General features: G+C 39.9%; 3 long non-coding RNA genes across 4 annotated transcripts; 2 read left to right on the top strand and 1 right to left on the bottom strand.

Moving 5' to 3' along the window:
* Positions 1-1,202: 1,202 nt before the first annotated feature.
* Positions 1,203-1,825, bottom strand: LOC148868407 (uncharacterized). The gene is made up of 2 exons (XR_016108048.1): positions 1,687-1,825; positions 1,203-1,598 (listed from the first exon to the last, which is right to left on the bottom strand). It is a non-coding gene; the product is annotated as an uncharacterized LOC148868407 (long non-coding RNA).
* LOC148868406 (uncharacterized) lies at positions 1,691-6,203 on the top strand. Of its 2 annotated transcripts, none has more exons than XR_016108046.1 (3): positions 1,691-2,772; positions 3,314-3,498; positions 3,609-6,203. It is a non-coding gene; the product is annotated as an uncharacterized LOC148868406 (long non-coding RNA). The 2 variants fall into 2 exon arrangements; XR_016108047.1 differs by having other exon boundaries at positions 2,310-2,772; positions 3,349-3,498; positions 3,609-4,362.
* Positions 6,204-8,921: 2,718 nt separating this feature from the next.
* LOC148868405 (uncharacterized) lies at positions 8,922-10,058 on the top strand. The gene is made up of 2 exons (XR_016107672.1): positions 8,922-8,974; positions 9,174-10,058. It is a non-coding gene; the product is annotated as an uncharacterized LOC148868405 (long non-coding RNA).
* The last annotated feature ends 245 nt before the right edge of the window (positions 10,059-10,303 follow it).

The raw sequence follows: 10,303 nt of genomic DNA, 5'->3' as shown, positions 1-10,303 counted from the left end.
AAAATAAACAATTGTATACATCAAAATTTATATAAAATAAAAATTTTAAGATTTTTTTTCATTTTTTAAATAAATAATTTTGACCTGATTCAAGACCCGGCCTAACCTAAGGCTCGACCCACAGAATAATTCGGCCCATGCGAAAATATCCCAAGGAGGAAGGCACGGCCGTTTTACGCCTCTACTCGCTGTCATCCTTCTTTTCCTGTTGTATCTTAAAGGGGAAACCAAACATGCCTTATAATAAAAGAAAATAAAATAAGCCAAAAGATTGAGGCTCCAAATGTGGATTTGCTTTTGTTAAAGTACTCGATTGAGCACCTAAGCAAAAGCAAGCGTAAATGCTTGAACTTGGAGCATTTGATCATGGACGTATTAATTTCGTAACAGCACACGACTCTTTTCTTTTAGAGCAAAAAAATAAAATAAATAAATAAAACTGTCAAAAAAGCAAAAGGGTTTTGAAGAATGATTCTGACAAAAAATAACTTTCCTATTTTATGGAGAATGCTACATCTGAAAAAATATCAAATTTATAATTTTATTCCCCAATAAAAGTACTATAGGTTTTTACCCTCGTGTATTTGCTAATGCCGTTAACTAGTTTTTTATTTTTTTATTTTTTATAGAGAGGAAGGGTGTTGAAATTAGCCTGCAGTCTATCATTCCATTTACGTGGGATTTCACCAAATTCAATTTATTGTGGTTTATCTGTTTATGTATATGTGGTGGATGTTCACTGAAATCACTCAACCACTCATTCATTTGCGTGGATTTTTGGGTTTGACCTAATGCCTTCTATTCGGACTCATGCAAACATTCCAATTTGATAATCCAATGTTGGAAAAGTTGGACTTTCTTCGTCAAAAAGAAAAAGAAGAAAAAAGCCACGTATGCATCTCCAGTTATTCTTTTCACCTTCAAGCAAAGTTTTTATTGAGTCCGGCTTATCAGGGCAAAGAGTTCGGCTTACTCAGGGCAAAGTATATATGCGTACTGTTCGTACAACATGAAAACGCGCCACGTGTGCATGCTTCAAACGTTAGTAAATGCCGCTTCATTGGTTTCATTCTCCTCTCTCGTCAGATTCCTCTCACTCTATTCTTTCGCCGCACCGAATTGAACCCTGTTCATGCTCACTCTCGCCCTCTTCAACCGGCGGCGACTAACAGCGATTATTAATCGCCAAATAAGTTGCCTGCTTCTTCAAACTATTCTCTTTGCATAAATCATTAATCAAAAAGTTACAACATCAGTAAAGATTCTTGTTTCTTGACATTACCCTCTTAAGCCTAAATCCCTTATCCAAATTCCCCATTTTACAGTTCCCATTGATCAAATTATTAAAACTAACAAAAGTCGGATTCAATCCCCTATTACTAATTTCATCAATAATCAACCTAGTTTCTTTAATTTTACTCTCCCTACACAATATATGCATCTAAGTATCAAAAGTGTAATTGTTGAGTGAAAATTCACAATCCAAAATTTCTGAATAGAACGCACAAGTTGTTGCAGGTGAATTGGACTTCATCAAGCGATCAAAAAGGTACCCGCAAGAATGAAATGGAATCCGAAATCCATGCTTCCTAACCAACCTAAAACATTGAATTGCATCTCATATAAATCCAAAATCCGTGCTTGCATTATTCAGATCATTAAATACCAAATTAGGTTCATAGGTACCTCCGGTTTCAAGAACTTATGCGAAAATGGATGATGCTGAGTCCTTCCCCTTACGAGAAACAGCAAACTGAAGCAGTGATTGAGCGTCTGAGAGTATCCGATGCCTGCATAACTAATGGGCTATGGAACAATAGGATTGAATGGTATAGCCAAAACCCTGTTGAGTAGAAATCCATCTGAAGAAGGAGAGAAGGGAAGATGGGTTGAGGGAGAAAAGGTTCTGGGTGATCAGATCAACAACGTGGGGAGCTGTGAGAGAAGAGACAAGCCTCTTGAGAGCGGAATTAAAGGGTTTTGTTGGGGTATTTTAATGGCCTGAGAAATGGTTGTGAGAATTGGGTCTTGTTCTTCTTGGTGGAAAGGTGGTGGGGTGAACCAGGTGGAGAAGAAGAACCCTAATTGAGGAGGAGAGAGAAGTTAGTGGCTTTTTGGGAATCCGTGCGCATGAATACTGAGCCCGGCTTCAGTCCAAGCACTAGTCAGGGCATTCGAAGGACGCGCTACGCGTCTCCGAATCGTGTGAACGGCTGAAGCATGCGAGTGTTCACAACCATCCGCCCTCCTCTCCTCTCCTCTGTTCTCGCAGATGAGACATCTTTCCTCCTCTCTCTTCTCATCCGCCCGGCAGCGACTTCACAACCATCACCGGCAGCGGGATCAACCTCAACTATAATTTTCTTTGCAACTCCAGGAATCTTCCATGCCTCAATGAACCCCACAGCTTTCTCTTTTACAACCTCTGTTCCCGAACCCAACAGAGGTTCTGTTATATTTCCCTCGCCACCCTTCTTGGGAGACTGCAGTTCATCTTCTTCGCTCTTGGCACCAACAGGGAGGGATTCGGGGGAAATGGGTCAGATCTCGTCTAGCATTCCGGCTAGCATGGGATGCTGCTTGGTTGAAGTCTTATTACACCGAGACTGAGAAGGAGCAGAACAAGCACGCAATTGCGGTGGCTGCCGTTGCAGCTGCGCAGGCGGCGGTGGCCGTTGTGAGGCTTACAAGCCAGGGCAGAGGGACAATGTTTGGTGGTGGGCGGGAAAAGTGGGCCGCGATAAAGATCAGACTGTTTGCCGGGGATATTTGGTAAGTGTGCTTTTGATTTTTACCTGTTTCGTCTAGGTTTGTTACGCTTTTCTTTCTTTCTCATCTGGATATCGATCTGTCCCTGTTTCGTCTGATTCTCTTATGCTTAACTGAATCTGTAGCTAGCAGCCTAGCAATTGTTCTTCGTACTTAGGATCCCTTATATTCTTTGTTTGATTTTGTAAATCAGCGGATTCTTGTCTTCTCTGTATCTTTTTGTTCCCTTCTTCTCTATCTTGGAAACTAAGTTCGTGGTAGTTTTTTCAAATTTGGTCCGATTAGTTTCCCTGTCTCTGGTTTTGTTTTCGTTGCCTTACTTGGTCCCGACTAATTCTAGTACTTTCGACTGCCCTTCATATTCTTAATCTGGCACAACACTTGTGCTTAGTGGTCTAATTCTCTGATTCTTTTTCAGCTGGCTTGCTTCTGTTTTTTCTTCCATATTCCGTATTTGCAAATTGGTTGTTTTCAACTTCTTCTTCTTCTTCTTCTTCTGAGTTCATGCGTTTATTTCGGTTCAAACTGTTTCTGGCAAAAAAAGCTCTTCGAGGTCTGAAGGGACTAGTAAAGTTGCAGGCTCTTGTTAGAGGTTATCTGGTGCGTAAGCAAGCCACTGCAACTCTTCACAGTATGCAAGCTCTCATAAGAGCCCAGGCCACCGTCCGAGCCCAGAAATCTCGTGCTCTCCTCAACAAAGAGCACAGATATCCACCGCGTAAATCCATTGTAAGAATCTTAATCCTGGGCGAGAAATGGAAAATCTGGCATTGCTGTACAGTGGTTCTATTCTGTTAGTAAGCATTTCGTCTCAACTCTCCCATTGTTGTCATTTTCAGGAAATATTTGACGAAACCAGAAGCGAACACACAGCGTCCATTCACAGTCGGAGGCTATCGGCATCCATTGAGACTGCAATTAACACCTTTGAAGAGAGTCCTAAAATCGTTGAGATCGATACAGGAAGACCCAAGTCGAGATCTCGTAGAACAAACACCTCAATGTCGGAATGCGGAGAAGACCCACCTTACCAAACGATTTCTTCTCTTTGTCGTGCCAAAGTCCAGTTCGTGTGTGTGACGTGGCGCGTCCGGCAAGTCATGGAAGTGAACGCTCGCATGCTTTAGCCGTTCACTCGATTTGGAGACGCGTGGCGCGTCCCCCGAATGCACGAACGGTACCCTGACTAAGTGTGCCTGGACTGAAGCCGAACTCGAATAGTTGGGGTTTGGAGAACGGTACTTGCAGTTGGTCGCCGCTGTTAACAATTGCCGGTACTGGCTCTTGGTCGCCACCGGTCGAAGAGGGAGAGTGAGCGTGAATAGGATTTGGTTCGGTGTAGCGAGAGAGAATGAGAGTGAGAGGAGTCTGAAGAGAGAGGAGAATGAAACTAATGTTATTTACTCTCTCTCGCACGTTTGAAGTATACGCATTCGACAAAGAACACATAGCGCGTCCTCGTGCTGCGCGTATATACTTTGCCAGTTTGCCCAAATAGAAGCCGAACTCGGGGTTTGTTTTTCTTTTCCAACTAAGATTGTTGAGAACCCTGTGTTTGGAGTTTGGACCACATCCTGACTCGTCATACACGAATTTATTATTATTTTTTTGTGGGGGTGGGCGTGGGCGAGGGATGAATCATGATCATGAATTCATGATTTATTTAAAACAAATAAATCATGGGCTAAACTCTGAAGTGCGTGATGTCACTGTTAAGTATTAAGGTCCAAACCGCTCATTAGCCCATCTATAATTTAAATATTATGGGCTACGGGCCTACGGGAATGGGACGCAAACAAGCGGTGGCATTGGGTTTGGGCTGGTGCCTTAAGATTCTTAAAGTATGGATGACGTGGCTTTGTTATCACCGTTGAAAGAAGTGAAATTTTATTAAAACGCGTAAATGCCGCACAATGAAGAGAAAGACTCTCTTCCGGCTTAATAAAATAAAAAAGTAAAGAAAAGCTGGCAAAATAAATAACAAGCATTTGGGAGAAAAAGGAATAACTGAATGGTATGCAAGATGCAACCGTGAACCGACTACTATCAACCTCCTTATGACTTGTGAATCTAGACAATTTGCCAGCTGGCTCTTCTCTATCTGTCTCCCTCACTCACGAGAATGTTATAACAAAGGGGCAAATTGGAGTGAGTGAAGCAAGGTGAATTGGAGAGGAGTAGCTAACGAAATCCTTCTCCGTCCCCGACTGGCGACTGCAGCCCAATTACTTGCTTCCATTCCTCTTTCCCATTTCTTTTCCATACCCACTCTTCCTCATTTGTCTCCTGATTTCTCGATTTTGTTTCATTTAACATCTGTAGTTGCTTCGATCTAGGGGTTGTGTTTTCATCCACATTCTGGCTCCGCTTTTTTCCTCCTTCAAGACATTGTTCCGATCTGGTAGGTTACTGGGGGTTTTCGAATTTTGACGTATCCATTCAATCTTGTACTCCCTTCTCCTCGTTATTGCGGCCTCTTTACTCTACTAGGGTTTCTTTCTCGTCTCCCGAGCTGTCTTTCTTTATTGTCTTTTCCCTTCCCCCTGTCTTTTACACTGATAAACATAGATCTCTCTCTGCTTCTCCTTCCTGTACTTTTGCAATTCAATTCCTTAAAAGCCGCATTTCATTCTGTGGAGTTTTATCAGCATTTGTAGGTGGTTTCATCCAGCAGATTTTTCATCTTTCTTCGTTCCTGGACCATGGCGAGATTTGTGCGGCTCTTTATCTCTGTGCTTCTACTTCTGCTTTTTGCTGATTTCACCATTTCTGTAGGTCCTCCTCAGATCTCACCGGCTCCTGCGCCTGACACCGAAAACCTGGCTCCCTCTCCCCCACCCCCTTCCCCCGCCAATGAAGCTCCCTCATCTGCACTTTCTATCCTGGCTCCTTCACCGGACGTCAGTTCTCCTCCCGCGCCTCCGCCATCAGACCAGGCTCCCGTTTCTTCGCCCACTCCGTCTCCTGCTCCATCGCCGTCCGTCGCCAACGACATTAATCACAAGAGCGAAGGTGTGAGCGCCAGCACTGCTGCAGAGTCCAAAGGCTCCTCTGGCGGATTGAAAGCTGGACACAAGGCCGGAATAGCCATCGGACTCGTCATTGTCGCTTGTATAGTCGGTTTCTTAGGTTTCGTTTACAAGAAACGCCAGGATAACATCCGACGAGCGCAGTACGGGTACGCCGCGAGGAGAGAACTTCTCTGAGTATGAGATGGTTACAATGTTCACTTCATGGATACGTATCATTATTTTTTCTATTTAGAGATGAACCTGTTGATGTTGAAAAGATGATAATTCGTTCTATTCTTTTAGCGTACGTAGTGGCATTGTTTTTCTCTGTCTAGAGACAAAAATCTCCATGTATTGGTGAGCTCTGTATTGATGGACGATTTGGTTATGAAAAATTGGGATTCGAATTTCTTTTAAGGTTCATTCATTTTCATTCTGAGAGCGTCGATTCTTCTCTGGATTAGTTAGTTTAATTCTTTTAACTTTCTTTTGCATGTACTACGATGTTATTACTAAACACTAGTGTTACAGCTTTTGCATCGCTCAGTGTTGAAGCTCGCTCTCGGCTCTTCATCTCTCTCGCTCTATTCATACAATCATATACATCGTCTTTCTTTTTCAATGTGGGTAAGTATATATATAACTTGGGTTTCCTCCCTGTTAATTTTTAGGGGTGAATTCTCCAAAACATAACAAATGGTATGCCTATACCTCCCAGTCACAATCGTGAGATCGGTATTAAAGTTTAAAACCAATTAATATGAGATATCACACGTTAAGGAATGCTGTTATAGGATATCTATGTTCTTCCGTTTCCTTAATGTTGAACGGTTGACGATTGATCAATTCAGTTGTTAATAGTACAAATGGGATGAATCCTGATGAAGAATTGATGCCAAATCCACGGGCACTGAGATGGTTTATAACCTACTCAAATCACCCCAGCTGAACTGCACAAATGTAGTACAGAGTTACAGACTGTGGAAGTGTCCGGCCGGCTGGGCTGGACCTGGGTTTCATCATGCTCTGTCGTAATGGGGGCCACGCCACTTCTTGGGACCACGTGTGTAGGGCTGAGTCATGACACAATAACAATGGGCAGTTGAAGTTGAAACGGCTGGCTGGACTCGAAAATTTTTGTTCGGCTATTCATTGAGAAATAACGTATCCCATAGACGGACTAGGATTGATGGATTGCTCGCTACCTTACCACTTGCTTTTTGCAAGGGGGTGGTTTGATTGTTACCACCATTTCCAAATTCCGACCATCCCTTCAAGTTCAAACCTCACCACAAAAAAAAAAAAAAAAAGAAAAATAAAAAGAAAAAATACTGGTGAGTGGGGCGATCGAATTAAAAGACTATTTACCTAACTACTTATAAAAGAAGACTATACTTTTGCACATAAAAAATGGATTTCATTTTTTATATGGTATGAAAATAATTATCGACCAAAACACCCATTCCCGTGATTTGGCATGTTTCTCGCTTTTGTAACCTTATCGTGTGTTGGTAGAATGACGATTTAATCCAGGGTCAGAATTTATAGGCACAAAATACAGTTGGATAGGTGCCAGCTTGAAATTGATACTAATTCACATGTGGGTATTGGTGTATAAGGTGGGGTCAATTGATTTTTGAAATATTGTAGAAGATTTGTAATTGAAATCAGAATTTTGCAATAGGCCTGTCCGTATTTCTCTGTTTTTTTTTTTTGTGGGCACTTTAATGATAGTTCCTTATTATTTATTAAAATATCATCATATCATTATAAAATTAACATTTAGCCCATCGTGATAATTTGTATGTATAAATACTTATAAAAGCTGGCCTTGATTTATGTGCACTTTTGGGGGAAGCGTTAATGGTTAGACATTTATTCATTGGTCTGATGCCTAATGACACCTAGTGGCGCCTTTTTTCCATAGACGGTTGATATTATTATTTTTCTTGATTTTGAAGATAAATTAAATACAAACATTTAATTAATAAATAAAAGCTCTATCAAACACATACATCATGTGCTCATGATTTTTATGGATGAAGATTATTGCTTTCAAGCCAATAATATATATATAAAGTGACAGATTTAGGATGATGTTTGGTAGCAGAGATAGCTTTTTTAAGGCGTTTCCATTGAGAAAAGAAATATATTGATGGTTTTTTGCAATGTAAACAATGTTTTTATTTTTTATTTTTTATTTTTTTGCTTGTGGTGCCTAATAATATTTAGTTGTAACCAAATAACAATATAAAATAGAGGAAATTTCTTAAACTATGTCTAAGTTTTAGGAAATTGCTTAAAACTACCCCTATTATTTGTTGAATCCCTTAATATTCCTAAGTCATTGGCATGATCATCATTAAATATTGATGTGAATAATGAAATGTTCCGTTATTCTTCAAAATTTAAAAATAAGAGATATAATGATGATTCCATCCCATAGCATTCCATCTACTCAATTCAATCTTCTTTTCCAGTTCTATGTAAAGGAGATTTCCCAGATCATTTTGCTAAATATCAAGCAAAGAAAGCCCATCAAAACCTAGATCAAGATCTCCAATAATGAATTTCCTCTCAAGTCCCGGTACTTCAACCATCGCTGGGGAATCACCTAATCGCTGAACAATGTCAGTAAGACATTTGCTAAATATTCAGCATGATTCCATTCATGAAATATTAGAATATTTCTTCCTAAGATGTAAATAAGGTTGTGTTTGAAAATGACACAAATAAGTATGAATGTAAATATGTATAGTGTAAAGGGGTTCATATAAATTATAATATTGAATTAGTTTTACATTAATAAATTTATCTCTTTACCAAATAGATTTTTAAAAATAATGGATATAAACACGAATTCCAATAAAACATGTTTTTTTTTGTCATTTGTCAATGCATAAATGCAATGTTGTCAAATACAGGCAAAAGTGAATCAGGATTGATCCACAACACTATTTCTTGTCAAATTTACCCTAAACCAGGATTTATACTCTATTTCTTGCTCTAGTAATTGATCTATAACACTAGGGGAGAAGGACAAAATTCCAACTTTATCCTTTTATGGTCAAACCAAAACCGATTCTCAAAAGACCAAGAGAATGTCTTTTTAGTATCCATTCAATGTGAATTCTAGTTTCCTCGATGTTGACTCTTCACCACTTGAATTGTAAATCGGCTTCCAAACTCGGATGGTACAATTCTAACTTCTATTTGCCAAGGATACGGCTTATTCGTATGCTTACCATTTTATTTTTACAACTATCAATCTGTTTTTTAGTTTCGGATTATTATTGTTTTTAGGATAAATTTCTTAAAGTATCCCTATAGTTTAGTTAATTGATTAATTCCATATTTACCGTTTGAAAATTGACTTAACCCAATCATTCTCAGATATTCCAATTCAACTTCAATTTCAAACATACTCAGAAACTGCGTTCTCCGGTCTTCAGTGCCACTTGTTTCAGTGCTTCCCAGTTTGCTCTGCCCTTCCCTGTGCCGTGGAAGAGCACACTCAGGCTCCCATTTGGGAGGTAGTTGTAGAAGCAACAACCGGAAGAAGAGAAAGAAATTGCGTCATATCGGCCGATTGAGAAAGTCTGGAATGCGGGGACCATTTGAGGTAGTTGTAGCAGGCATTGCAGTTGCAAGTAATGTTGTGTACGGGTAATGACCTCGCTTTTATCACTTGAACTGTCTCACATTTCATTGGAGCAGAGGAAAAGCTGAACCGCGGATAATAGGGATGATATATGGGGGCTATTGGTGATTTGGTGGGGAGGAGCTGATGCGGTGGGAGAAGACACAGGAGAAAGGTGCCCAGGAGGAAAAGATTTCAGTGTGATTGCTTCATTAAGGAGGCTTACGAGTTACGAGCCAAGGAAGTTGCTCCACTAAGGAGGTTTACAAGTTAGGAGTCAAGAAAGTTATTCTTTTCAAATGAGCGTCTGAAGTCTGTTTTGTTTGCTCTTGTGCATCAGATTTTTGATCATATCACGGGTTTTTTTTTTAACTTTTTGTAAGCAATAACATTGAGAGACTTTTCATTAATGGCTTTTCTGGATTGTAAATTGTCCTCCGACGCTACATCACAACTTCACAACCATAATCTGGGTTCGTGAATTTTCCTCCGTGAGCAGAAATTTGGAGACGCTAAATCATGAAAAGGGAGAGATTGGGTTCCTGATCCAGTGATCTGGAAGTTCTCTGATTTTTTTTTTTTTCTAATGTATTAAGCAGGCATGAAAAAACAGTGATTGCATTCCCGATTTCTATGAACTGACGCTCATTTTTTCTAATGTATTAAGCAGAGAGTCTTTGGGCAGAGATCACGTTCATCTCTGGAAGCCAGAGATGCCTCTGAAACAGTGTCTGGTATTCTTTTAAACAATAGTTTGTGGTTCAAGAAGATTATCTATATTTGGTTCATCATTATCTATATTTTTTCCTTTAATTTTCAACCTCATCAACTACTACAAAGATATATTATTTTCTCATAGTTCTTTCTGTTAATTTTAAGTTTT

Source organism: Nelumbo lutea, chromosome 2 (genome assembly GCF_056320005.1).
Source record: "Nelumbo lutea isolate HS-2025 chromosome 2, American lotus-T2T, whole genome shotgun sequence".
Classification (NCBI taxonomy): domain Eukaryota; kingdom Viridiplantae; phylum Streptophyta; class Magnoliopsida; order Proteales; family Nelumbonaceae; genus Nelumbo; species Nelumbo lutea.
Note: the sequence above shows the minus strand (reverse complement) of the source record. Positions and strands in the feature narration are given on the sequence as shown.